Source organism: Lycorma delicatula, chromosome 3 (genome assembly GCF_047948215.1).
Source record: "Lycorma delicatula isolate Av1 chromosome 3, ASM4794821v1, whole genome shotgun sequence".
In the NCBI taxonomy this organism is placed as follows: domain Eukaryota; kingdom Metazoa; phylum Arthropoda; class Insecta; order Hemiptera; family Fulgoridae; genus Lycorma; species Lycorma delicatula.
Genome location: NC_134457.1, coordinates 85373248 through 85397222, shown reverse-complemented (window position 1 = coordinate 85397222; position 23975 = coordinate 85373248). Strand labels below are relative to the sequence as shown.

Below are 23975 nucleotides of genomic sequence, written 5' to 3'. Positions count from 1 at the left end.
TTTCTACATCGTTTTACATGATTTCATCTCATAAGTGAGGCTGTTAAAATGAAACAGTTTAAAAATTTCTATACCTTTAGGTTACCATAATTTTTAAATCATTATTAAAAAAATAGCAAGTTATTTTCATTATTAGTAGTGCACAATGTAGAATATATAAATTATATATTCAAGGTACCTTTTTATATCAAAATATAATAATACCGGTATACAATATACTGAAATATCTCCAAAAACACATCCTTTAAAATAAAATAATAATATATGATTAAGCGAAGAATACCTCCTTCCTTAAATTTTTACTAAGGTGAATTCATTAATTTATATAATAAAATTATCACACATACACACACAAATACCTCCAAAAACAAATGTTTAATTCACAAAAAAAATTACATTTCTGAAAATATAATATTTTCTTACAGACTCAAACCCTTCTAAAGTATTACACGTACATAACTAACTAATTAATATTTAAAAAGATATTCAAACAAATAAAATAAAACTAAAATAATAACAATCTTGTTCACATTCATTATCTACAGGAAATCGCCTACATATTATTAAATTACTGATAAGCAACTCCTACAGAATTACTAATAAAAAATAAAGTAAAATGTCCTAAAACATCACTTATATCAAGATTAAATTACACACGCATGAAATTGTACTGTAGTTATTTAAATTAATGATTAAAGTACAGATAATAAATCTTACAGAGGTAAACTTTTTGACATTCACAACATTTAAAATACAAAATAATTAATAAAAATCAAAACAAAGCAAACAATGATTTATTTTAAAAGATAAGAAAATTGTATCCATTACAATGGAGGACTAACAGGAACATGCAAAATTAAAATTAAAAATAAAAAAGTAAACCGAAATTTAAAAATATAAAACGTACTAAATAAGTGTTAACAAAAAAAAAAATTACGACTGCTTATTTTTAACATTACAACGCAATTTCAAAAATTATAATAAAAAAATATTTGTTAAATATTATTCCTACATTAAGTTTTAATGCATTGAAAATAAAATTAGATTCAAAAGTAGTGATACATTTAAAGAAACACAGTTGACTGGTATAGTTAACAAACACAAAGATAACAATCACACAGGAAGTTATAAATAATTTAACAGGTGCTGGTATTTTCTTTAACTAACCAAAGTTAAACAATGCTGTCCTATTTTTAGAGAACTATGAGTATGCATAATAATAAATTAGACATTAGACAAACACTTAAAAAAAGTAATGGATATAGTAATGTATACACATACATGTAGAAAAAAAATTCTATCAGAAACCATTTGCTGAAACAATTCGATATTAATAATCACAAAAAACACTTTTACAATAATTCTTTTCGCTCTCATTTTGGCTAAACACATACCCATAAAAAATGTGTACAAATATATATATATATATATGTGTGTGCGTGTATATATATATATATATGTGTATATATAAATATAAACAAAAGTTAATACAAAACCTGTACCAATAATTTAAATGATCTTAAAATTATATAATTGTAAAGTGCATGTATATAGTTGCGCTGATAAACTATTAAAACACAACAAAGAAAATGAAGAAATTTAACAAATCTACACTAATTGTAACAGTTAATTCAAAAAAATGAAATGAATACTAGTGAAAAAAAACTTGAGAAAGTTAGGGAGACAAAAAATAGTTTATAAACAAGACTAAAAGTAATTAAAGAGATCCTGGGTTTATTTCCGGATATAGGTTTTACATTTCATTACAAATCACAAATCATTCTATTCAAATGACTTCCTTTCTTACAATCATATTAATGTACTTAAACAGGTGATATCAGAGTAAAAAAAAAGTATATATATATATATATATATATATATATATATATACATCTAAACTATACAATAAATCAACTCAAACAATGTGATGCATTTTTGCAATACAAATATAATTTGGAAAAAAATAAATACTATTACAAATTTAATATCCATAGGGTCATATCAACAGTGTACTTTGGAATAAGAACATAAGAAAAGATAAAAAAAAACTGTTGTGTGCTTTAAATCACATTTACTGAAAGTGTATTTTTGTATGGGGTAGAAATCTAGGATTTTACTTCAAAGTCCAAGCCAAAATTACTAACAACTAAAATCTAAAATAGATTCCTGAGATATAGTTGCGAAAAGACTTGGATCGAGTAAGAAACAATAATATAAGAATATGAGTATTGCTGCAGGCATCTTGAAAGAGTTGTAGAAAATACAACTTGTTGGTCAATAGAATGGGTCAGGATCAACTTCCTAAAGTAGCTAAAATGGTCCCAAGTTGCACATAATATACAAAACATCCAAGATGCAAGTGGTTAGATGAAGTTGAACAGGCAATTGGATAAAAAACATGGAGGGAACTGACTATTATAACAGACTGACTTGAAGACTAGGAACAGAAAAGCAGCACCAGCTGTATGTAACTTCATGTAAAGTAATGTAATTTTTAAAAAGATACTCTAGAATAAAAAATATTAACTAACAGTATATCAAGCCACTGAAGTGAAAATGAGATCATCTTGGATTAACACAACAGAAAACTACAATCTTATCAAAAAATTATAGTTCAAACATAAATGTAATGTAAATCCAGTTAATACACTAAATTGTCCATTGATAAAACGATTTCACACTGAACCACTACTAAATTAAAAAAAAAAAACAGTTAATACAAAATGAGCCACTATTTTCTCAACTAAACAATTAAAAAATTCTATTAAAATAATGAAATAAAATTTTAACACATCTAACTACCATACCTTTTTATGTGTATCTATCACATTATTTTTTTCAAAAAAAGAAAATTTTAACAGTGTTAAAATTATCAATAAAGAAAAACTTACAGAAATTAATTTACATACACATTAGTTTCATTTACTTTAATAAGAAAAATTTTACATCAGATACATATTAATGAAAAATTTAAGTAAACGTAATTCATGAACTTCTAGTTAGAAGTAATACAGTAAAGAAAATGTAATCGTATGGAGAAGTACAATCCAGATGAATAAAAAATAATAAATTAAATAAAACATGATACAAATCATTTTGGATTCAATGTTTTTACAGATTTTTTATCACAAACAGAAACCTGAACACCACTTCAAACTGATTAATTTGCAGGAGTTTATTGTAAAGCCCTACAATAGACAGGAAACAGATGGATTAAACCTAGGGCAAAATTTACTCTCCAGAATGGACATGCTTTTTGTTCACTTGGATACTACCAGATGCAATGTAATTCTTAGGATGAGGGAAAGAAATTTTAGGGTTGTTCTTAAGGAACCCTGACCTATTCTCTGGTGACTTTAATATCTGGAGGAATTGTTCAATTCAAGGTAAGATATGAGCACCTAAAGAACTGCTTATAAACTATTCCTTCAATTTGGTTTGTCTGTCTTTTAACAATTTGTCTGAGAATTGATCATCCCTTTCTTAATATCTAACTTTTATCTTATCTTTGATACATTTTCCCTAGGGGGTATCTGTTTGTTGCAACTTATTGGATTCATCGTAAGGGTGTTGGAAGGGATCTGTTGACTTATGGTATTGTGTTCATATATTTGAATAGTTTCAGGAATGTGTTGTAAATGTGGACCAGTCTGGGAACTCTTCTAGCTGATGGCAACACAAAATGTCCAACATGTTGCTGAGGTGCTTGTTGAATGCAGTCAGATCTCCTTCTCATCCTAAATACATACACACAACCAGAGAAGACAGGATCAACAAAACCACAATAAAGTGGGTATTGAGAGAGAAAGATTTACTCTTATAGGGAATACAACACATGATGCCAAGAAGTCATATTATGCACTTTCTTATAACAGCTCTTCAGAGAGTGGGAGCTGTCTGGATTCAGTCTACATATCCACAAACATAAACACATGAATATGATTAGGATTCCCTAATAACACTGTGAACAGCCATGATAAAATGACATGTCTGAAACTTACACTATAATTTTTAATTATAACCACACTATAATTTTTAATTATTTAGTCTCCCAAATCTTCTCTAAATTTTGTCCCTTTTTGGGATAAATATTATACCAGTATCTTTCTATACAAAATTGGTCAAAGATGAAATAAAAAATTATTAATCAAGTATATCTTTTCAAAATAATAAACAATTGCACAAAAATGTCAACCAGATACAAAAGCATTATTAGCAATTTATCTTTTAGAAGGGCTAAGGAGAGTAAGGAAAGACCACAGAGGAATCACCCAAAGCCTCTTCTATGAAGTAAATACTCAACTTCCCACAATTTCTCAGATCAGAGCATTTTTATCAAAGGTGTATATTTTAGATGAGGTAAGCACACATCACTGGTAAATGATTTTACATGGACTACCTTGAATACATGTAGCAATAAAACTTACTCTTCCTCAAGAATTAAACAGTTATCCAGGAACAGGTGCAGAGGACCAAAAACATCTCACTTACTTCAGTATTAAGTAGCATGAAAGGTGCATCCAACTAAACTATAAACCATTCCATCAAATCTCCATTGGAAGCAATTACCTCCAAAAGTATTTCTTTTATACAAATTTCTAACGTTTTAATTTCATTTCACAGACTAGAATTTAAAAAAAGTCTAATCGCAGTTTGGTCAGAGTGAAACAGTTTGAAACCTTATCAGTGTTAAAGTAAGAAATCACATTCTTAGAAATAGTTTCTGATTTTTTGGTGGAAGTAAATTTTTGTAATAAAAATTACTTTCTTCAGATAGAACTAATTATTATTATTATATCAAGTATTGTGACATTCTCACAATGATACAAGTAATTATTACCTAACTGCATGTTATCATGTTCTACCACACAATAGTTAGGTCCAACATCAAAATGTTCAACAAACCACAGTGGAATATTTTTTTTTTAATGAAGAAATAAAAAACTAATAAATAAGAACATCAGTAAAGTCATAAAGTCAATAACAATTTTTAAATACATAATAAGAAAATATATTTTGAGTTCTATACAAAAACCAGCTTTTTTTAGAATGTAATGGATTTGGTTTAACATCAATGTTGTTTTAGTGTGTTAATACTAATATGACAATTACCATATTAAATATTACCATGAATAAAAATAAATTATTTATTAAAGCTGCAACTCTGCTATAATTTTGTTATACTGTACGAACTTAAAGTATAAAAAACTTTGTTTTATCTCTTTATTAGAACACCTTATATCGATAATTAATGACAAAAGGTCCATTATTCATTATTTATTTTTTTACTGCATCTAAACCTAATGTAAATAATAATATTATTATTTTTAATAAAATAAACTGAGTTGATTATTTCAGTAAGGCTATTCATTTTAATCATATTTATTCGCTGCTTCAAGACTACATTAAAATTTTAATTAAATTTCTTCTAAATTAATGTGTAATTATCAACCCAGAAATATCATGAATTTAAACCACTTTATCAATGAGAATTCACACTTCACTCTTTTATAAATTTAGTTTGGGAATAAAGAATAATTATTATCAATGCGACTTTTTCAGGTTTTAATTTCATAAATACAAATTTTATTTTAGTCAAACACATACTTAAAATTTTAAATTGATATAACTATTAGATTAATGTCTAATTGATCCCAACAGTTAGATAATAATGTGCCTGAAGCAGTCAAGCAATCATAAATATATGCAACGGGGCATATCTTCATTACCATTTAAAATAATTCCATAAACGATAACCACCACTTAAGAGAAAGTAGAAAAATTACAAGGCCGTAAGATACATAAAACAAAACTAGAGATTGTATAGTAGAAATATTTCATATTCAAATACACATTTTTTTCAAATAACTTAAAATTTGAATAACTCAATAACGATATATGGTTGATCTTCAAGACTTTACATAATAAATTCACTTTTTTTAGATAAAATTAATCTTTCACAATTAATACATAAATCGATTATTCTTAAAAAAAAGTCAACCCCCTTTTTCTTTAGAAATATTAACCTTCATCACTCGCTTCAATTTTTATAGTCTTAGTCTGTTGGGTTTTACCAAACACCTATTCCTTTTTTCTTTTTTTTTCATTAAATATAGCAATCTTTAATTTCATTCTTCTTTCTTTTTTTTTATTTAGTGTTCTAATAATAATCATTAATAATGTTTAAAAGGCAGATAGATACATTAAAAAAAAGTAAATGTGACTGTGAAAATACATTTTTAAAATATTCTACATTTTTTATATTTTTCTAACTTTTAAAAACTTTTTTATATTAATACATAAATATATTATTTATTTGACAGAAATATAAAGAAAACATTTCTAAGCGATTTGAAACATTGTAAAAAAATTTAGTAAGGAATATTTTGATAACATTAATTGCAAATTATTTTGGAATGTTTTTTATAGAGAACATCTTTTTTCATTTGACCCATGTGATGGTTGTATTGCTAATTTTTTTCTTCTACATTTATTTTGTTAGTAAGCTTTTCAGTTTCATGTTCTGCAATCTCTTTGTAGACCACATTTAAAAAAAAAAAACTTTTTATGTAACTGGCAACAGTAACACTTCCTATTTTATCAGGTGTTTTTTCATTATATCCATTTCCAGGTTATTATAGAATGCTTTCATTTCAATGGGGAAGTCATAGGACTTTAAAATAGAAAAAAAATATTTGTATATTTATTTCTGTTTAAGATTGAGTAAAGTAGAATTAATGCCCACCTTCTGGTAATTCTTGAAACAGAATAACTAGAAAACATTTTATTCACAGTATCCACTCCAACTTTGCTGCATAGGTAGCTGGCAACAATGATCGTTTTTCTGATTCTGTGTCTATTTCAATTTTATCATGTGTAACAGATATGAGTACTGATTTTCTTTTTAACTGTATAGCTCAACAAAGTCTTGGCTTTTAGAGAATCAAAATGGAAGTTGTGATAACTAAATCTTTTTTTTTCAATTTTGGGGAATCTTTTTTTTCTAGCAGTTCCAATAAACAAAATTTTCTTTTTAATAGGTCTCAAAAAGTACACTGATGTACAAATTGTCACAAGTAAGATTTCTGTTTGAGTTTTCTATTTCTTTTGGAAAGACGTTTTACTATATTCTGATGGGTTGAATTTTAACACAAAAAAATAAAACTTAGAAAAGAAAACAAAATTTCACCTCTTTCACATTGTCAATAAAGGTCTGAAAAGAGAAACGAGCAGGGATAAAATGACCAAGCCATGAACAGGCAAAAAACCATGCAGAAAAAATAGATACCTATTTGACAAAATTCAACTGCTTGTGTGACGGAAGATTAAGATATATTTCTTATACGCAATTCAACTACAAATTACGAAAGAAACCATGTTTAACTTTTAATACTTCTAAGATAATATAAATACAGCTTAATATAAATAAACCATACGGTTCTGCTTTGAAATGCCTTTACAAAATACTAAAATTGTAATCATTATTAACATTTATGCTTACATACATTCTTGTCTAGATTACTATGGCATTACTATGCCATGTTCAAAGACGAGAATTTAAGAAATAAAAACAGGCTATCAAATCAATTATTTGATACCCATAAAAATGAGTCTATAGACCAGTATGTTGAATATTATAAAATTTTATCATTATGTTTATATTTATGAAAATGTAATATTTTCTAAAAAGTCATTAAAAAAAATAATAATAATTACCTCAACCAAACCAGGCAACAAAATTGTTTTCATATAACTCAATATAATATTTTGGCTTACCTTATTATACTTCGGTTACCATTTATAATAAACTGCTGAACCATTTAAAAAAAAATCAATACCAATTTATTTAACCCACAATTAAAAGATTGCTTACAGTCAAGAAGTTCGTTAGAACTTCGTCGCTAAGAGTCCGCAGAACGGGGTAGCACGGCGAAGTGAACGAACTATGTTTACAGTTCTAAACATGACCTAACCTAAGAGTGAAATGAAAATGGTGGAAAAATTTAAAAAATAGGCATGAAAACATTATATTTCAATTCAATTAGATTAGTAATAAATAATACTTTCAAAAAATACCTCGAATTTTGTTGGACAACGTTTTTTTCTTCCATTTGATGAACCGCGGGCTCGAATATGTCACTTTTCCTCAAAAAGGAGGGTTTACGAATCGCGCCGCTTGGTAGCAAACTTTATATAATGTATACTTGAAATAGTAAAATTTAAAAGAAAATATACTACGGCTTGTTTTAATAGTAAATGCTCTTATGTAAATGAAAGTACTGAAGATGAAACAATTTTTTTAATTCACATCATTTCATTAAAAAAAAAAGTATTAGTTTACGATAGATTATAGCTGCTAATAAAACAAAAAACACGAACAGTAGGAAAGTGTTGCAAATATGGCAACAAAGAGATTTGTTACATAAAACAGAAATAAATTCGATTGGTAAAATGCTTATTTCACAATTAGAACTATTTGATGGAGAAATAAAAAAAAAGTTCATTTCATAACAATATAAAAAGTGTGTCCACGAATACGATACGATAAAAATCAAGGGTTACTCTTACAAATAAGTACAATATTACATCACGGATCTTCGATTCGTGAAGGTCATTATAGTTTTATTAAAAAAGGAAAAATAAATGAATATGACTATCAACAAAAAAAACTGGCCTAGAAATAAAAAAATGTATATTTGTTTGTTCTAGAAAGGCAATATATTTTAATAATAAATCCATAAGATAATTTTAATAATTATCAGTAATTCATTAAAAAAAAAAACGCAGTGATATCCAAAAAAATTACAATGAAATTGAAAACCGTACGGTAAGTCTCGCATATGATAATCCGTTCCATATGATAAGCAAAAAATAGAAAAACTTGTTACAAAACTTACCGGCCAGATTTCATTTATACAGGGTCATTACCGTGAATGACCCTGTATGTAATGCATATCATATTCACAGAAATAATACAATTCTTATGATTATCCGTTGTTTAATAAATGAAATCGGGCTGTTAAGAGTAGTAAGACTCTTACATGGTTTACAATTTCATTGTAATTTTTTTGGATAACAGTATTACTTTTTCAGTGAATTTTTAATATTAAATTTTTGTTACAAAAATTCTGAATTTTCTGCATACAGGATGCAATGAGCACACTATAGAAATATGTGCTCAAAATATTTTCAATAACGCCTTCTAAACTGTGAATGATTTTTGAAATACTTTTTTACATTTAATGTGCTTACCTTATTTCATGTTTTAAATAATTAAAATGGACTTAAATTACAATTTATATTTTTATATTTACAGTTTATTTTATAATAACATGATCTAAGTAATATATCATTATGTACCGATTAAAATAAAAGATTTATCTATATATATAAAAATGAATGTTTGTCTGTCTGTATGTCTCTTATGCCTTCCTAAACCGTTCATCCGATTGCGATGCTTTGGTGAGTTGTGCGCACGCCCGCAAAGGTTTCTGAATTAGTCTGCACCCGCTAGGTGGCGCTGGGGTCGAGATATTGCGAAAAACTGAATTTATTGTCCGATTTGGCTCATACTCAGAATATGTGTTACTTACATGGAAAGCAATACCTCTGCAAAAAAATGGACCTGCTAGATGGCGCTGGGGTTGAGATATTTGGAAAAATTGCATTTATGGTCCGATTTGGCTCATATTCATATTACATTATTATTTACGTGAAAAAAAAAAATATTTTTGCGAAAAATGGACTCGCTAGGTGGTACTGGTGTCGAGATAATTACGAAACAAATATATAAATTGTCTTTCTTCTTCTATGTATATAAAAGGCAATGTTTTTTAATGTTCGCTATAGAAAAAAACTAGTTGGCCGATTTACGCGCGGGAAAAAGGGAAATGGAAACAGGGATAATAGGAAAAGGGGGAAATGGGATGTGGAAAGGGGAGGAGAAATGGAAAAGGAAATAAAGGGAAAAGGAACAAGGGAAAAACGAAAAAGGGGAAAGGGGAAAAGTGAAAGATTAAATTTTGTGAAGATCCGTAATGTTCAGTTTTTAATGTTTTATCAAACTTTTAATTTTGTTCATTTAATCTATATATATATATATATATATATATACTCAATAGCGAAGCATTGCCGGGTCTGCTAGTTTATTTATAAACCTTAATCTCAGTCTCAAAAAGAAAAATGTATCTCAAACTTTCAGGTTCAGATATCTGCCATTATTAAATGCACTTGTAATGTCTGCATACAGGATGTATTTTTTAACATAAACCACACTTATGTACTGAAAGGTAGTAGCACTTACGACGCTTAATATAGAATTTACATTTTCCACCAGTTTGGAATTAAACCTAAGAACTTTTAGACCTTTTGTCTCTCAATAATGCTGAGTTAAACTGGGTCATGGACATGAGAAGTTGAAGATAGTAAGAGAAAAACTTTTCTGACAAGTAAAACTGAAAATTTTCCATTTACCAATCCTCAACTGCTATTTGGTGTTTGTATAGCCCTTACCATAGCAGAAGTTAATACAGAAAGTTTTTAATAAACAAGTAAGATTAAATAATTCAACCTAATATGTAGATTTACAGATTTTTTATTCAAGAACATTATAGAGATCTTTTTGATTCCTTAGTAACTGCCCAGTTATCTAACTAGGCATGATTCATTCACATGTCATTTGAGAAGTATGGAAGATTATACAGAACATCTGATGTGTAAGTTATTGTCAATAATCCGATGAGACACCAGACATCTTTTCCTGGAATATGTGGCACTTAAATAAAATAAACGTTTGATTTCTAGAGTTTTCTCCTTCAGGAATACGATCCAACCTTGTAAGTCAGACCCTGATTTTTTTTTCAGAACATAGAGTTGAATTTGTAAACTCAGAAAAAACAGTAAGTTCACAAAAGCCATTTTATGCTGAAATCATTTAGGCTGCCAGCCGCTCTTTTAATCTCTATCTATTTATCTGCGTACGATCCAAGTTTCGTACAAGAAATACTTAAACAAAAGCAATTTTTATTGCAACATGCAATTAAAGGGAGTACGAGCAGAATAGTACGTAAGTATTATTTTTCAATGATACTTTCAATGCTATTATATTTTGTTAAAACCTAAAATCCAAAAACTAATAAAATGTTTAATTTCAACATCAATCCCCTAAATACACAAAGTATATACCATATTTCATGGTTTTAGGTTAAGTTCCTGACATAAGGCCAGCGCGCGCGGTGAGACAGAGAGGTGTGTGTGTGTGTGTGTGTACGAGAGAGAGAGAGAGAGAGAGAGAGAGAGAGAGAAGGCAATTTTTGTAGCCAAGATTTTAATATTTTTTTTTATTACAGTAATCAAATCATTAAAAATAAAAAAAAACCAGCGGGGAATCGTTTTTTGTCAGATAGACAGCAGTACTTCTTCTTTAAAGCCAATTCATTCAATATAACGAACGTGATCGAAGGCAACCTTGAAGGTGACCTTGATAATACTAATAAATGGAACACCGCCCAATATAAACAAACTTCGTTCATCTAAGGACAGGTCTTTAAGTATTTACATCGATCGGGAAAGTATAAAATAAAAATTCCAAAATGGGAAAGTTTTTTGTACCTAACAGTGATTTTATGCTTTTAAAATGAAGAAGAGGAAGAAAAATCCATTTAAATTAGTATAAAACAACGTAAATATTATATTTTGACCCGGACATAAAAACAATGCTTTATTAAAAAAGAAATGGTAAATTTAACTGTATTCAAGAAGTTTCGCAATACCTACCTTTACTGGTAATAAAAAATAAAAAAAAACAACAAGCGAATGCATTACATCACTGGCGCAAAAGCGCAGGAAAAAAAGGAAGCAGGTCGAATGAAAGCGTTCTGTATGAGTGGTTTATAGAAAGAAACCGTTCACGACTGCAGCGTGGAGGGAGAGAACCAGACGCTAACTACACAGCAGCTTCTTTTCGATACAAGTTCATTGACCTGTAATTAACCAACCGGACAAATGCCTAACCAGTTCTTTAAACAAAAGAAAATAATTTATAATTATTATCTAGTTTATAAAGTGTGTGTGTTCCTGCGCGCGCGCGAGGGGGGAATTAGGAAGTCAAAATTAATACAAATTTCAGCAGCTTCAGATATGCGTACAATAACATCAGATAAATTTTACTGTATTAATAAACAACAAATAGAAGAATGTCTAAAAAGACACTACACAACGTACTCCTCCATCCAGTCTACCCAAAAATGGTGAATACAATTAACTTAATTTAGAAAAAAATCAATAATACGTCATATCTTTCAACAGAGAACGCAGTTCGCTATGTTATAATAAGAAGATGACTAATATCGAAAAAATGCATTGTATATACATCTAATGAAAAATAAACCCAGATCCGAATGTTAGCTTCTATATTAATAAAAAAGAAAACTGAACGCCGTTATGCAGCAAGAATATATAATAGTTATAAAAGGACGTTATGATTCATATGTATACAAATGTGATATTGAAAAAACTGGCAAACATATCGTTAAATTTACCGTGTATTTGCACAGAGCTTAAAATTCCCACAGCGATAATGTTGTAATCGTCCTTGTGACCGACCATACTCATTTTCTTATCAGAAGAAAGGTGGGGAAAAAATGTTCTACAATGATCAATTAGGCTAGAAAATGCTATAAAACTACATAAAAATTCATCCCTATGCTAAAATATCGTTAAAAATGCAATTAAAAAAAAAAATATTTTTTTTTTTTATTTAAAAATTACTCCCTACGAGTGACGACTGAAAACTATTCTCATAGTCTCAATTCGAAAAAAAATAAACTCGATTTCAAAAACAAAATTATTTATAAACTAAAAAAAAAAAAAAAAAAAAAAACACTTTTTCAATTTTTTACTTCCTTGTAGGATGGAAGGAAGTATTGTGATTGCAATCGTGATTTTTCAGATTTTAACGGAAATCATTTTGACCATCCCTGAATCCATTTTAAGTAGTTTCGGCGTGACGTCTGTATGACGTACGTACGTATTCATCTCGCATAACTCAAAAACTATTAGCCGTAGGATGTTGAAATTTTGGATTTAGGACCGTTGTAATATCTAGTTGTGCACCTCCCCTTTTGATTGCAATCGACTGGACCAAAAGTGTCCAAAAAAGCCCAAAATCCAAAAAATTGGATTTAGGCCTTTTTCTTAACTGCAGTAATAAGCCCTCATTGAGAGCTTTTCAACGATATATCATCATAAGTGGTACTTATTTTCATTGGTTCCAGAGTTACAGCCAAATAAAATTTTAATTAATGAAATATTTGGATCTTACCGGGGAAGGCACATCGGTTCAAATCCGACTTCATCTCTTATTTTTAACTTTTTTTTTTTTTTATTTAGATATATTGATTTATTAATAATTCTTAACCTGCTATTGTAAAAATGTTTTACAATAAATAATTCAATAACAACAACAAAAAGACAAAATATCAGAAGTTATTAATGAAATAAAATTTAATGTACTTTCATTTTTTTTTTAAATGTGTATATGTAATTTAATAGGCGTACAAGGAAGTTATGTGGTGTCCACATCAGATATTTTTATTTCATACTGTAGAAGTTGACACCAAATTAAAACCAACTACCATAACCTGCTAACCCTCCATTTGAGACGCCGAAATCATAAGTTGAAATTTAAAGAAGAATTGAGAAAAAAATATTACTTTTTGTCAGTTTGTTTTAAGATAGGCTGTATTTATTTATTTTTGTAATAAAAATTGTAAGTGAACTTACAATTTTTATTACACTCGATCTAAATTTGGATAGACCTATACAAAAAATGGCTATCCATATGAAAAAAAGATTTCTTTTGCAAGACACGACAAAACAAAATAATTTACAAACCTATTCTAAATTACTTTTTTTACTGCATCTTAATAAAATAAGGTAAGGAATGTAAAGGGACGACAAAGAGACTACTACTGTGTCTGAGCTAATGCTTTTTAGATTGAGGTAACAAGTAAATCACTTTTATATTGAAGTACACACTGGTTTTTTTTTGGAAGGGTGGATCGAAAACAGTTTGAAAATAATAATTGTAACAGGCTGTATATCATTAAGCTATAACAACCCCATCATTAATCAACGATGTTGACAAAACAGGATGAAAAATATTTTTAAAATTGTTCGTTAGTTCTTTTTTAAGCTAATATATATGGAAAAACTTACAAAACCCACGTTTTGAAGAAACATATCTACTGCAGCACCCCCTGAACCGTAAAACTAATCTAAGAACATGCTCTGAGGCGATACCTATGTAATGTAAAAAACCGCATCAAAATCGACCCAACCGTTTTAGAGAAACGCATCAACTGCAGCGCCCCCTGGTGGCCTATAACCGTAAAACATGTCTAAGAACTTGCTCTGAAGTGATACCTACCTATGCAATGCAAAAACCCACCGAAATCGGTCCAGTAGTTTTTGAGGAAATGGTAACCCCCTTTACCCAAACGCGTATACCGTCTCCGTGCCGTCGTGGGTAAAGAATGATTAATCCCCTGAAAAAAATTAATTATTAAATTCGTGAGACCAGCCAAGGTAAGAGTAGATTTCAAAAATATTTCTAAACCTATAACTGAAATAGATAATACACTATCCATTCATTAATAGTAAAATGTTGAGACATTAATCGTTCAACAAATTCCAATTATAATATTTAATTATCATTGGAATAGTTTAAAGTAACATTTGGTCGAGTTCAATACATCAGCAGACGATAAGACAGATTTCACGAGTTAGCCAGTTGGCAAAGCGTTAATAGTACAAGGAGGGAAAAGCTGATACACGTTAACTTCGATACCCAACGATTCGAAACTAACAATTAGAGAAGTCACCGTATTCATAGTTACCTCACGGTCGGTGTGCACGCTTTCACATGAATTAACTCATAGGCACGCGCATACACCAGCAAGATATACAGAGAGTTTACGCAGAGGTAACGGGAGGGAATAAGTTATAGTGCCACATACAGTAATTATTTATTTGCAGTAGTTTCATAACCGCATAGATAAAAATGCCCCACTCTGTCAGTCATAAATTACAATTTCCGGTAAAAGTTCATTACATTTTACACGAAAATTTTAAAGCGTTTGTCGTATAAATATGAATTAATTCCATCACCGACTACGATGTTTTGCTTATAGCAAAATAATTGGTCGTGCAGCCGGTATATAAAATATCTATATATAATAGACAAAATATCGTGTCCTGTTTTTGATTCCCAGCAAGAGGCTGGCTTTTCCTCACATCATAATCAAACTTTCAGTAATTTTTATCACTGAATTAGTTTTATTTTTACTCGTTAGAGAAAAGGTTATTTTAATTATAAAAATCGAAAACAGTAACGACTTACCTGAAAAGGTGGGAAAATATTACGGTAAAAATAAAACTAATTCAATAAGAGGTGCCTCTGAGTAGGAAAGTCGGCTTCATTTCGTGGTCTCTAAGGGTAGAGACCTTTTTCACCATCCAACCATTTCTTTAGCCTCGATCATAGCTCCCCAATGGTTCTCTGTTAGTTTTTTGCTAAACTTTTATTAAATTTATTCTAATCTAATAGATAAGTTTTAATTATTGTAAACTTTTTCGTTTTAATTACTAAATCAAAATTATTTTTCTTTTTTTTAAATCTACGAATTCATATCACATTTTAAATTTTAATCTTTAATATTTTTATTATATTTTAATTCTTTTTTAAAATTAAATATACATTTAACACTTAATCATTCAATTTTTTATATCGTTCAAAAATGTAATTTAAAAAAATGCAATTTGTATTAAAAAAAAAAAAAAATAGCTAATATTATTTCCTTTCATAAAATCAATTCTCTTCAAGATATAGCACCTACAACCTGTCGACCATCAGTCTGATCGCACCTAAAATATACCGGTTAAGTTACCCGGTACAAAACAATCTAAGGTATTCCAACACCATTAAATTTATCGAAAGGGATCTGAATGGCGTGTAATTTTATAATTATACTAGTTGTTGCTCGCTTGAGTGGATTTTGTACTTAGAATAAGTTTTCAAAAGAAACATTAGATTTTCGCTAAAATTCTACCATATATTAAAGGTTGACGTTGACGTTTTAGTGGGTAATTGGCAAATCGACCTATTTATTTTGACGAGAATTCTGGTCTTATCAAATTGTTTTAGGTGAATACCTTTTCCTGGAAATGTTTGTACACTGCAGATTTTGTTCACCGGGGACGTTTAAAATTGGCAGATGGTAAGTAAGTTATTTTAGGAAAATGTAGAAAATATTATAAAAAATAACTTGAGCGACAAAGTAATAATATTTCGCACGGAATTCTAACGATAAAGCGATGAAGAAAATGGAGCGGAGTCATCGCCTAGTATACACAAACACAATTCTTAAATTCAGAATTTTTATACTTTTTGGTCCTCCCTTGCCCCCCAAATTGGATTTTTAAAATGTCCCTTCATTTCAAGGAAAAAAATATATATCAACTTTCACGATCGCTGTGGCCTCATATAGTTTCAAGAAAAACTTTAACACCCTCCCCAAATAGATTTTTAAAAGATGGAGGAAAATGTATCAATTCATTTGTCTAAATACCAATTTTCACCACTATAATATACCTTCGATTCCTGATGTATAGATTTTCAATTACAAAAAATTGCCACCCCTTTTTACTCCGTTAGACAAAATGGTTACTTTCAACATAAAATCAATGTGTTATCCAAAATTCCCTCCTTTTTCCAGTTTAGCCTTCGGGAATCACAATCAGGCATTACTTCAGATGATGAATTCGGATGATATATATGCGTGTAAGTGCCCGTAATGAATACGTTCATGCCATCAAGGAAGGGAAAATTCAGATGTGTTGTCAACGCACGTGTCACAGTTCCCGCAAGCAATTTTAACAAACAAAAAACAAACAAACCGGGAGGTTCGGGGCGAAACAAATAAACGATCTGTTAGTCAGATTTTTTTTCAACTTAAGAGGCCGTTAAATATGTGGGAAGTGCATCCAAAGATGGAGGGATGACCTATCACTCAAAAACTCTTGTTTTCGATGACGAAGCAAATTTAACGAAAGATTACAGGCCTCCATCATTTACGCCACCAGATGAAAATGAAAGATAAAATTACAGTTTGGGATGAAAAAGAATTGCATTGCTTAGCTGCCGCAAAAAACTTTATTTCAAGCGCGTTCAACCGATTAATTTTCACCGATTACTCTTTTAGATAGTTTAAATTTCAACAACCCTATATTTACAACAAAAAGAATTTTTATTTTTATTTTTTTTAATTTAACAATATTGTTATTGAGAAAAAATGAACCTATACCCGTTTTTACTTCTACCCTGGACACCATACCGTGACACTTTCCCATGTAGTATGTTTTCGATCATCTGTGGTCAGATTTTACTTTCCCAGCTAGATGTATAAAATAAATATAGTAAAATCCGACAAGATTAAAGATTATACCTGATGCAGCAGCAAGACTACAAAGGATGAGCAATTCATCGTCGTGCAAGTCACGAGGAGTACGCTCGATGTCGTAGTAGTGTCGGGATACTTCCAGCTTGGATAGGGTATCGATGACTTGCTGGCGAAGTTGGGCAAAATTCTGGACGGTCTCCCGGGCATCAGAGCGCTGGTTGCTCTGGACGCTAATGCCAAATCCATAGCCTTGCAGGCCATAGTACGTGACTATTTGTCTAATCGTACGGCTCTGTTTAAAGATACACAACTAGCTGTGGAAAAATTCGTTACCAGGGAAAGCCCGCAGGGTTCAGTTCTCGGTCCCCTGCTGTGGAACCTGGTATTAGACGGGTTTCTGGGACTGACATTCCCAGAAGATCACGGTCCAGGCTTTCGCCGATGACTGTCTCCATTTAGTTCGTGCGCTTGTCACGACCGCAGGTGAAAGATCGAGCGCAAACGGCCCTGTCAACCGCGGAGAGCTGAATGGACATTCAAAATTTAAAGATTTTTGTGCCGAAGACGAAATTTATGCTTCTCAAGGGTGCAGACAAATAATCATACAGTCGAAACCCCCACATTAAGTATAAAGGCTGTGTAATCAGCCGAGTGAGAGTTCATAAGTACCTAGATGTTTTGTTTGACTAGAAGTTGCTGTTTAGCAACCATATTAGACAAATAGCGGCGAACGCCGTCTCAGTAATGCACAAACTTAGGATTGCTCGGAAGTACTATGGGTTGTCTGGCAGTCAAATTTACATTGTGTACCGAGGTGTCTTCTTCGAAAGCATTATCTCTTACGCGGCGCTCGTTTGGGCGCATAGGTTGGATATGAATAGAGTACTTGTTCAAAATTTAAGGAGTGCCCAGCGCAGAGTCTTAATTGTTTACACTGGTGTTTTTAAAACAACCTCCTACCAGGCTACCACCGTATTGGGAAAGGCCCTCCCAATCGATTTAGTGGTGAAAGTTCGGGCAGCCATGTGGAGATTGCGAAACGGCAGGGAGGCCGAGGTATTTCGGATGCGGTTTCGGGCCGAGCCAGTACCGGAACGGAACGGTGATCACAATGCACCGGATATTTAGATCAATTGCCCATCTCCGCCTGCGGAAGAGACTGCAGAGTCTCGCAATAGAAGCATGGCAGCTGGAATGGGACATCACGACTAAAGGAAGATCCCTGTACAAGTTTATATGAAATCTGGGGGGATGTTATGCCTCGAGTTCATTTTTAAGGGCAACGGGCCCAGGTGCTCCCCAACCATGTTAATTTGAACCAATATCTGTTTCGGTTCCGCATGGCAGCTGATGAGCTGTGCGTCTGCGGGGAGGTCCAGTCGAACGAACACATGATGTTCGACTGCCCAGCTCTTGGGGGGCCAACTCAGGCCATTCTGGAACTTACAAGGTGTGATCATAAAATACGGTGAATAATTTTTTATTAAAAAAAGTAATAAGGTTACATAGAATTCGATTTAATCTCCTTCAAAGTACTGTCCTTGGCTAGCAATGCACTTATCCCAACGTTGACTCCATGACTGGAGGCATTTCTGGAAGGCGTCTTTCGGAAGGGCTTTCAGCTGCTCGGTCGTGGCCCTCTCAATATCAGCAATGGTGTGAAAACGTTTTCCTTTAAGCACAGTTTTAATTTTTGGGAAGAGCCAAAAGTTGCATGGTGCTAAATCCGGTGAGTATGGCGGATGTGGACAGACAGGAACACTTTTTTCGGCAAAAAACTCGCGAATGAAAAGCGAGGTGTGACACGGCGCGTTGTCGCGGTGAAGAAGGAAGCCATTGGTCCATTTTTGTGGTCGCTTTCTTCGTACGTCGTTTCGCAAACGTTGCAGTACACCCTTATAAAATTCAGAGTTTACAGTTGTTCCCCTTGGAACGAACTCTGATCGCACTATGCCCTCACTATCGAAAAAAACAACGAGCATGACCTTGATGTTGGATTTTGACTGACGTGCCTTTTTAGGACGAGGAGATGAACTGTTTTTCCATTGGGAACTCTGCATTTTGGTCTCAGGGTCATAGCCATAGACCCAAATTTCATCTCCAGTTACAATTTTGTAACTTGAGTGCTTCTTTGGCACTCTTTTGCAACTTAAAACAAAACTTAATGTTAATGCGTTGTTCAAAATCCATGTTGCGCGACAGACACGATAAACACAACCTCACTCTAGCGGCTCTGGCAGCTGACTGGCAAGCTCGAACGCGTTACAACTTCTCCCTGCCTGTCTCAGTTGATCACGCTATTGGACAAATTACAGCATATGGATGTAGCGTCGGCAGTTGCCGCTATAAATATTCATTCACAGTATTTTTTGATCACACCTCGTAAAAGTCCAGGGGAAAATTGGCCACTCACAAGCGACGAGTAAATGTGGCGAGAACCGCATTGTCGGACCATGTGGGAGTTCCCCTTGATGCGGTTGCTTTGTTCAACCGACATCAGTAGTGTACCTAAGGGAAAAGACTCCTACCTCACTGCTGTGGGAAGCTAACCGAGAGATGTAGCTGGCTACCAGCCAGATTAAGGCTCCAAACGCTTTAATGGTGGACAAATACTTGCTGACATTCAACGGCCTAGGCGTGGCAGCGAATTGTTGTCTTTGACGAGATATATTTTATTATTGATTCATGTTTTATGTCATGTCATACACGTTTTGGTACATACCAGGATATAGTACAAACATGATGAAAACTATTCCTCCCCTTTTTAGTTTTGTATAAGTCTAATTCTACCAATGCTACAAATATAGAATTTTTTCATTCATATTAGAAGAATTTAAGTCGAGCCAGTCCGGGGATATTAATCAAACTATAGCATAACACAAAGTAATTACAGCTTCCGAATATTTCTATAAGGTTTTTTGCGTTCTTTGAGTAAGGTGGTCTTGTAACTCGTCATTTGCACAACAAAAAACCGATTTAGGATGGAAGGAATTTTTAACATTATTTTTAAACAGTTTTTGTTTCATATCTCGAAATTCAATTAACCAAAAAAGTTGAAATTTCGCACAAATATTTGCCTATATTTTATGTATCCCAACTTTGGCCTGATTTTCGACACCATCAGACCATAATAAACAATGTTTTTTTTTGCCTAGTTGAATAACATACCACCAAACTGGACCAAAATGGATTGAAGTAAATAATAATCTCAACAAATAAACTTTTAATCCCATCAAAAAAAAAAAAAATAAGGAGGCTGAATGGGATTTGTACTTCAAATATCAACTTTTTAACCTTTAATTTTCAATACTGAAAATGTAACTGAATCTGAACAACAATAAATACTTGTACATGAAATGTTGATAAAATATTTAATTGAAATTTATGAATCTTAGATTTACTAAGACACAATTAAAGATTAAAACACTCCTCCGTGTTATAACTCGCTTTGAAAGCAAAATAGAGTACTTCCAACGCAACCAACTAAAGACAGTTCGGTTTTATAGGCGTACGGTTAATGGGTCAAAATTGTGAACTCATCCTCACTTTCTAGAACATGTTTTAATCAAAATATACTATATATTATAGTAATATAATATATGTATATGAAAGTTTTCACGAAAATATTCGAGGTAATACTTCGAATGAAGACTTTCTATTTGCTTATAACAACTTAAACGAAATGTTGATTTTTCAATTCCAAATTTGTTAGACGAATTTATTCTTGACATTTTTATATTGTAAAATGTTGTTTTTACACATTTTTGTAAAATTTTATACTGTAACAAATGTAGCTTTTCGAAGCCGAAGTTCTGAACTTTTAAATTTCACTTGCAGAAACCTCATAATTTCACCTCCATATAAATTTTCATTATCAAAAAAAGACAAAATGCATTTTTTTGAAATTTTTAATTTTTAAATGCATTTTGAGGCAAACAATACATTTTTCGCAAAAAAGTGAGGAATACTTTGATCTTTAAATTACCCAAACTATATAAAAAGCGGTTTGGAATCGAAAAATCATTATTTTTGTTACCAGGCAGGCAGACCAATTAGCGTACAGATCAGAGCAATTAACGATAATTTAAAGGCGAAAGAAGTAGGAAATCCCGAACGAGATATCTTTTAAAACCATAAATGAAAAAAATTACTAAAGGTTAGTGTAAAAAAAAAACACCGAGTGATGCGTTCGCTTACAAAGTAAAGTTAGCGAACGACAACGCAAACAAAAATCACGCGACACAGCAACTTTTATTTTATACAGCTTATAATGTTCCTTTGTCTGATCGTAATACAATAATCATCATATTGTAAGAAGAATTGACGAAAAATAGCTGTTAATGTAAAACAAATCTGATCTGAGATTTTTTTTCACAAACAAGTTCAGTAGGTAGTACTTACATTTGAGGAATACAAGTCTATAGTCCCAATTTCTTGAGTTAAGTGAAAGAGATAGGACAATTCTTTTTTTGCGCAAATCCAAAAAAAAGAAATAAAAACTGTTTATAAAAAAATCAAACAATAAAAATTGAAACAGAATATATGTAAATTCAGTTAATTTTTACCTTTCAGTTTTTTCGCACTTCCTTTTAATTATCTTCGAGAACTACTGGTTCTACGTAAAAATATACGTCATATAAAATCGAAAGCTACTCAATTTACGTAAAAAAAAACATCATGGTTTTTGTTTTACGATGAGAACTATATTTTACATCAAATTATTTATTTTGTATAAAATGGTATGACAATTTTTATTGTAATTCAGTTTTATTTTCTTTATCATAGTATGTAATGAAAAACAAAATACTACGATATTTTTTTTATCTCATCATCAGTTTCGATGTGTACGATGTCAAAGTAATACAGGAAGCAACATAAAACCGAACCCATAACGTAACCGCTGCAGAATCGGTAGGTTATGTTGGAATGGAATTTTATGAATGATACGAATAAATTAAATAAGAAAAACATAAAACGTAATTTAAAAGTTGCATTTATTGTAAATGCCTTATTGTAAAAAAATATGTTCAAAATTACCACCCTGGGCATCGATGCACTTTTGTGCTCGACTGATCATATTAAGAGTCGTCTGACGCAAAACGTTGTCAATTACGTTGATTTCTCGTTGAATGTTCACCTTCAGTTCATCGACATTGTGGAGATTAGATGAATAAACTCACTCCCTTAAGTAGCCCCAAAGAAAAAAATCGCAAGTAAACAACTCTGGGGAACGTGGAGGTTACCCTCCTCTGTTGACTGCTCGTTCATTTGTGAAAGCTGCATGAACGCGATTCAGCGAAACGTTTGTTGTGTGACACGTTGCTCCGTCTTGTTGGAAGAAGCTTCTTTTTCAGTTAATTGCGCATAGAAGGCTTCGAAAATTGCGAGGTAAACGTTTGTATGAGAGTCCAGTCAAAAAATACTGGTCCCACCATACGATTACCAGAAATGGCACAACAAACACCAATTTTCTCATCGTGAAGTGAACGATCGAATATTTCGTGAGGATTCCTCGCCATCCAATACCTGATTTTCTGCGAATTAAGATGGCCGGATAAATGAAACCATGCCTCATCTGACATGAAATACGACATCGGGTCTATTTATCCACCAACAATGTTTTCGAGAAGCCAATTGCAATAATCGTTTCGGTTTGTCTTTCTTCTTCAGTTGTTGCACAGTTATAACACAGTACGGTTTCAATTTTAATTCATGAAGAATTTTACGGCGTGTGTATTTAACGCCAGATTGTCGGGATAACTAGCGTAGTGATTTTTTTTGGACTGGCAGTAATTCTCCTTTCAATATCGGCAATGGCCTGTGGAATCCTAACGGAAGGTTGCCTAGTTTGTTTTGAATTTGAAACCGAACCTGTTGTACGCCATTTTTTAACTAAATCATGAATGCTACTCTTCATTGGGATACAGTCACTCGGAATCTTTTCTACGAATACTTGACGTTATTCTTCAAACGATCCAGAACGAATATAGGCCTCAACTATAGCTATTATCTCCTGGATTGAATAAGGCATTTTACACAAACACAACTTTTCTTTCTTTTCCTGTTTAGCCTCCGGTAACTACCGTTTAGATAATTCTTCAGAGGATGAATGAGGATGATATGTATGAGTGTAAATGAAGTGTAGTCTTGTACATTCTCAGTTCGACCATTCGTGAGATGTGTGGTTAATTGAAACCCAACCACCAAAGAACACCGGTATCCACGATCTAGTATTCAAATCCGTGTAAAAATAACTGGCTTTACTAGGACTTGAACGCTGTAACTCTCCACTTCCAAATCAGCTGATTTGGGAAGACGCGTTAACCACTAGACCAACCCGGTGGGTTTACACAAACACAACTGCACTCACAATACTGCACTGCAACAAAACGTAAACTGCATCGACACGTAACCACCTTACAAACGGCAGCAACAATCAGTAGTAACATACACATCCACTAGTCGCGCTAGTTGTGCTAAGAGTCTCATAAATAGTGCTGGGTAGCGGTTTCATTA

The 23975-nt window shown here is 31.7% G+C and overlaps 1 protein-coding gene across 4 annotated transcripts in view; it reads right to left on the bottom strand.

Moving 5' to 3' along the window:
- The window catches only part of simj (transcriptional repressor p66-beta simjang), a 93776-nt gene that overhangs the window by 43550 nt on the left and 26251 nt on the right, over positions 1-23975 (bottom strand). The gene's annotated exons all lie outside the window — the stretch shown is intronic.